Source organism: Uloborus diversus, chromosome 1, assembly GCF_026930045.1.
Source record: "Uloborus diversus isolate 005 chromosome 1, Udiv.v.3.1, whole genome shotgun sequence".
NCBI classification, from domain to species: domain Eukaryota; kingdom Metazoa; phylum Arthropoda; class Arachnida; order Araneae; family Uloboridae; genus Uloborus; species Uloborus diversus.
The window spans coordinates 195,206,351-195,213,078 of NC_072731.1; the positions used below are offsets into that span (position 1 = coordinate 195,206,351).

Sequence of the window (6,728 nt, forward strand, 5' to 3'; positions counted from 1 at the left end):
TTCACAGTTATTAAATGTAATATTGAAAGAAGATACGAGTTGTGTGTCTGCTTCTTCTTGTTCATCTTCATTGGCAGCTGGAAAGTACAAAAGTTCGGCTACAGATGGAGCAGTAGCATTTTTGTTTTCATGGATTAACTTTCATTAGATTGGATTATCTTAAAAAATGCACAAAAGGAAACACATTACTTATTTCGGAATCATTTTTTTTAACTTCCCAGGGGATATGTAAAATGCCGGAAATTCATAATTAACAAACTTTTTATCCGGGTTAAATTAATATTATTAGTATACGGAAAAACTGGAACCTGATGTTAGAAATCGTAAAATGAGGGAAAAACGTAGATACGGGTTACGTAAATTTGAGTTTTCACTCTGTATACGACCAGCAAGCATGAAGATAAATATTATCATACACCAATTTTGACGATTTTTCGTAGCATTTTTTGAGAATATTCGAAGTTATTGGATTTTTTCCGCTCTTCTGTTGTTTTGAATCACTGTGCGACGTCTTGCAGGAAGATGAGTTTGTGAAGAAACGGGATTTCACCATACCGCAGCAAGCACTCACTCAGAGTTTTAGATACATCTCTTAGTTGGGGCTGTCAACCAGGAAGCTAAAAGTACTTTTTCCATTTTTGCCAAAATGGCTGCCCGCAGTTGTAGCAAACACCTGATTGCCTGGCAGCTCAGAGCGTTCCTTTAGATCACGTCAATGAAAGGAAATACAAGGTTCAGACTGGTTTGAAATAAATGATAAATGTAAAGTATAGTGTTTACAGTGCAAAAAAATATTGCAGTGAATTTTACGGAAAAAGTAATAGATTTCAGCCTGATCTCCTATTACTGCTTTCCCGTTCAGTTCTATCCCGTTCTCTTTTACTCAGTGGAACTAGCCACAGAACTTTGTTTTTTTTTCTCCTACCGCAAAATTTTACATCAAAATAGGATTTTAAGGTAAAAAGTACTTGCAATGTGGATGTCAGTACTTTTTACCGTAAAATTTCAGGAAAAGTTGTAACAATGTATTTGAACCAGAATTTCCGTCTAGAACTAAACGAACCTACTTTCCCGTATACCCATACTACTTTCTAGTACATAAACAATATTCTCAAAAATAGCTAAAATCGCAAATTGCTTCAACCATATTTTTTAAATATTTTAAGCTGATTTCTAGGAATAAAATATTCTTTACTCATCTAAAAAAATTAGATGCGTAAAAAAACGAACAAATAAAATAGCAGCACCTTTTAAACAAAGCAGCTAATACACTTTTTTCCATAAAAAAAATCTTTAACAGCTTTCAAAACGAAAAAATAATAATTAAAATTAATAAATTCAATAAAATAAATACAACATATCAAAAAAAAATCGTTTCTTTTTCCCCTGTTGCCAAATTTTTTTTAATGAATTAATGCACTTACCAAAATAAATAAAAACAGTAAAAACAATTTAAAAAAATAATTTTCATTGTCAAAAAAAAAAAAATCGTCTGCGCATATCTTTATGCAGAAACATAAATGACTTCGAGTTTATTCGCCGAAAACTGAATACATAAATTAAAACTTTAGCGTGAAAATAAAAACAAGTCATATCAACCATAATTATTTCACAGTTAAAACCATAGCTGCGCAGTCGGAGTTGGAGTCAATCTCATTTTGGGATAAAAGAGTCGGAGTCGAATATCCAAAAACCGTAGTCAGTCATTTGTCCTCCGTGTATAAATTTTTGCCAAAGCTACGAAGTCAGAGTCGAAGTCGGGGAGTCGGAGTCGATTAATTATCGGGCACAGGAGTCGAGTCGGAGTCAGGTGCCCCTAAATTGTCGGAGTCTGGAGTTTGGCGTCAAGAGATGTTTCCAACAAAATTTGTTTGAAGTAAATCCGCCGTCAAGTATGGAATCTACATTGACTTTCAGTTTCCCCGTAGGCGCTAATGTTAAGGGATTTGAATTGTTCAAAATTGAACGGAAAATTGTTCAAATCAAAAAGATATTTTATATACAAGTTTTTCATCAAAAGCTTTCTCCTACAAAGTTGGTTTGAAGCAAATTCGCCTCACAGTTCGAAATTGCCTTGAATTTCTCCGTAGGCGCTAATGTTAAGTTTTTTTGAACTGTTCAAAATTGAACAAAAAATGTTCAAATCAAAAAGCGAAGTATGGGAATGAGTTGTCCTCGTCGAGATCTCTAGATCAAAAAAAGTTTGTTCGAATCGGACTATTCATTTAAAAGTTATTAGAGGGGACAGACAGAACGACAGACAGACATTTTCCCCATCTCAATACCCTACTTTCCAATTTTTAATTTTTCGATATTTATTTAATTATTTTATTTATTTTTGACTTTTTTTTCGCGATATTTTTAAGATGCATTAAGCCTTCTTTCATGCCTTTTTCTTCTTTTTCTCACTTTTACTGGGAAAGTAGACTAAAAACGGATTTAATTTTAACTTTTACCTATCAAACTATCAACTAAGCTAGCTTCTCCAGGCCAGATTTAAAATTTTCATAATTCTTCAGCGCAAAATCACATTTTTGCATAATCTGTTGTGACACAGATGAAAAAAAAATGCATTTTATTTTTTTAAGTTAATATTTGTGGTTCTGGTAATAGATTTCAAAACTGTAGCAATGTACTTATGATTAAAGTATTCACCTGCACTTGATGTTTTAAAGCGTTACGTAAAATAATTTGCTTTTCAAAATATATGTTTAATGTTAAAAAAAAAAAATAACATTAAACACATTTTATAAATTTAAAATACTTTGGCTTGTGTTTAAATTTCGTGCTGCATTTTTCAATTCGTGCCGCGCGCAAGTACTTTTTACAAAAAAATAAAGGTTTAATTATGTTTATATATTTTGCAGGTTATGATTACATTCCCAAGACTAAATGACTAAGAGGATACAAAGAAGTATGTAAGAAGAAAAAGACTCCAGATTCATTATTTTATGTCCAGCATGTCAACGATTTATTGTGAAGTACAGATCGTGATCAACATGCTACTGTTATAAGTGGTGAAGATTCTTGAGACATAAGAGGGACTTATGAGAATAAATAACCGAAAATCCATTGGATTACATAATCTGTGCCTTCCTGGGTTTTCTCGGCACGTAGTCCCATTGTCTTTTATACACATGCTACGATTCACACAAGGAATATTTTTGGCATGGCTTCTGGAAACAAACCACGAAATTATAAAAATTTCGTAGTTTTAAGAAATTTATAATAAAAAGTAAATGCAACAGCTTTTGTAAAATTTATCGATTCCAAAGATTCATACGACCAAAAAGTTTAAAAACTGGAGAACAAAAGATTATTCCGTTATCAACTTTGAAAATTGTTCGACTTCTTTTCAAATTATTTAATTCTTACGCAGTGAAAATAATCTAAACGCATTTTCTTAAATACGCAACATGTTTAACTCTTAATTATTATATAATATGATTTTTCTACATGTATCTGCTGTTGTTAGGGACAGTGTTTACCTTGAGACACGTTAGATCGCTTAACAGCTTAATATTTTGCCCTAGATTTTAAATTAACTGGTAGATCTTGTGAACATATTTATATGGCTAACTTTCGGATACATTTTGATTCCTCTCAAGAAAGAGATGGGTTCTTAAGATATTAATTTGCTAATAAGTCAAGTAACTTTCATATGCAAGTCTTACAGGGTTAACACAGAAATATTATCCAAATATTTTGAAATAAAATACAATACAATGAAATTAAAGGCTTTCTCATAAATTTATAGTGTAGTAGGAGTTTCAGTGCCATGTCTAACAACTTGACATTCCAAAAGTTGTACCTTAGCAGCACCGTATGATATGTAGAGCTGGGGGCACTAGAAGACACAAAATATGCTTAGCGAATATTTATAGAATATTTTTGAACAAAAATATCCTCTTTTTAAAACTTCAGGACGGATTCCATTTCAAAAAGGGGTGATAAGTTGAGGATGGATACTTTCCGCTCGCACTTGCTATCTCTGTCTTCTTCGACGCTGCATTGGAAGAACTGCTGAACACGTTATTTTACATCGTTTACTTCCGGGTTTTCCTCCCTATTTTGATAAAGTTTGAACAAACCTGAAGCATGCGCTAATTGTCGCTAAGTCTCGGCTAAGGAAAACAAACAGTAATTGGTCATTACCTCAGTAAATATTCATGCTTCATCTCAAAACCTTTGTGGAACATGTGTTTTTTTTTCTCTCAGAAAAGTTTGTTTATGTATGTTGTAATTAAATTACTGAGTTTTTAATGTCACTTTTTGTCTTAAACAACCCCACGAGGCACCAGGTACAACACTTTCGGCAAAAATAAAAGTTTACGAAATATGTTCTACTTTCTATAATTTAAAAAAAAAAAAAAAAAAATTTGAAATCTGCTTTAAAATGTAGGCAAATGTTAAACACTACTAGATATTTACCAATTTATTTTCAACAAAAACTGATCAATATCAAGAAATTAGAAAAAACAAGAAAATAAGCTTATCAATGTGAACCACTTTCTTCTCTAACAATTACTAAGTCCATAATTGCACAATTTTTGACGCAGATAACTAGTGAAAAATTTCTGCATTGAAATTGAACGGAAAATAAATATTTAATTTTTGAATTTGCAAAGCTATTTTCATAATTTGTATGCTTTCTCGAAGTTTATTTCAATTACAGCAATGCAAAACTTGTATAAAATAATATAGTTATGTTTATGCCTTCTTGTTCATTGTAAGTTTTTACTGCAGACAATAGCAATACCAAGTTTCATAGTTCACAAAACTGAAATTTTGTGGATCACCGAGATTTAGTTTTATGGAAACTTTTATGCTTTTTTTTTCAAAAATAAAAGAAATAAAGTGAAACTGAATTTTTCTAAGAATTGACATGAGCAATAAAAAGTGTTTTTAGAGTATCAGTGTAGATGTACAGAAATGAAAATATTTTGCTCCTGAAATGTATAAAAATACGCCATAAAAGAAATGGGATGCATCTTTATTTTCAAGAAGTGCAAGTTTTGTAAAAAGAAGAACAATATGTCTGTGTTCGAGCAAGTGTTTATTTCAGAAAATACATTACTAACAGAAGACAATTTGTGCATTTCGTGCAAATTATTTGTGGTACAAAAAGATAATAATTTACTACACACTTTAAATGCTGGGAATTAACTAATTATGCAGTGAAACTACCCTTTTCTTCTAATATAACTCTTAGATGTTACAAAAATTTATTTGCAAAGACGTTTAAGAAATTACTTCATTTTTCAATCTGTAAAATTAAAAAAATAAGTCCTAAAAGAGACTAGGATCTATGAGCATCACTTTATTTGACTATGAGACCTATCTTAATTTTATTTCGAATAATATCTTTTGTACATGCCTGAAGTTTTTTTTTTTTTTATTTTCAAGGTACGTAATAAGTATTTATCTCTATAACTCAGCGTTTTAAAGTATCAAATTTAAATTACGTATCGGTGAGATGAAATTGATTACTTATCGCATAAACAACCATCGAAAAATGGAAAAATTTCACTGGATATAACTGGTATACCCATGAAGACTTGAGGACACGGCACGGCGTGCCTCCCCAGACCAGTTTAACTAGTATATTCTTAAGGACAGTATTATTTAGAAACTGGCAGGTAATTGTTTGAATATACATTTTTGTCCTTCAGATGAAGTTTGTTTACTGTATTTGGGACTTCAATACATGACAACTGAATTACAATGACATAATCTTCGTTAGCAATTTATATGCACACCTGATTTTATGTAGCTACAATTTACACACAAGACTGTAGACATATGTGCACTTAGGGATCAACTTGTATTACCATACGAAAATCAGCTCAACCCGATAGAATATTTTTGTGAGTAAAATACTTTCATTAAAATAAACGACTATGATTTTTTGTATCATAATACAGACAGGAAAGAATAATCAATGAAGAGTGTGTTGAAAACTGTGTTGTGATATGGGAATGTGAGCTTCTTGCTTTGTATACATTTCACAGAAATAAATATTATTTTTTTCAATACATCTTTGTTTTAATTGTGTAGTTTTAAATCTTATTATTTATAATTTACCCTTACTAAGAGCAAATGAGAAAGTAATAGAATTTCATCGAAACGAATTTTTGAGCGGTTACAATGTTCTCCCAACCTTTGTAAAGAGTTAAGGGGAAATGTTTCTAGCGAGATTAAAAGTTATGCATAGTTAATTTATTAAAATGTCAGAAAATAAATTTGTAATTCTGGTCAGTAATAAATAATAACTGTAGTTTAATCAATATCTTGCTGCATGAATGAAAGATTGGGAAAATTACAAGATTCAATATTAAACAAATTAAAAAAAAAAACACTTATGATACTTTTAAAAAAAGTAAGCAAGTTAAAATACATTTTAAAAATGAAAAAACTTAACCTGTTGAAGGTTAATCACGTTAATATGCACAAAAAGTATCTAGTATCATTTGACACCCGAAAGTTTCCTCTTTACACTGTCCCGCAGACAATGTTGACTGCCAGGTGCAAGAAATTTTTGACGAAGCTCATGTTTAATTTTAGCACATTTATAAATAAAGTTTTACTTATATGAGATAGAACTAGAGGAATTTCAGACAAAATATTATGGATATTTCAGAAAAAATCACAAAAAAAATTAATCTTCGAAACAAATCAAAATCGCGAAGCGTGAAAAATATTAGAAATACAAAAATATTCTAGAAAAA

The 6,728-nt window shown here is 30.7% G+C and overlaps 1 protein-coding gene across 1 annotated transcript in view; it reads left to right on the top strand.

The window, feature by feature from the left end:
* Window positions 1-3,135, top strand: part of LOC129218091 (hemicentin-1-like) — a 116,782-nt gene extending 113,647 nt beyond the window's left edge. The window contains exon 18 of the mRNA XM_054852288.1: window positions 2,868-3,135. The gene's annotated coding sequence lies outside the window, so the exon portion shown is untranslated. The remainder of the gene's footprint in view (window positions 1-2,867) is intronic.
* The last annotated feature ends 3,593 nt before the right edge of the window (window positions 3,136-6,728 follow it).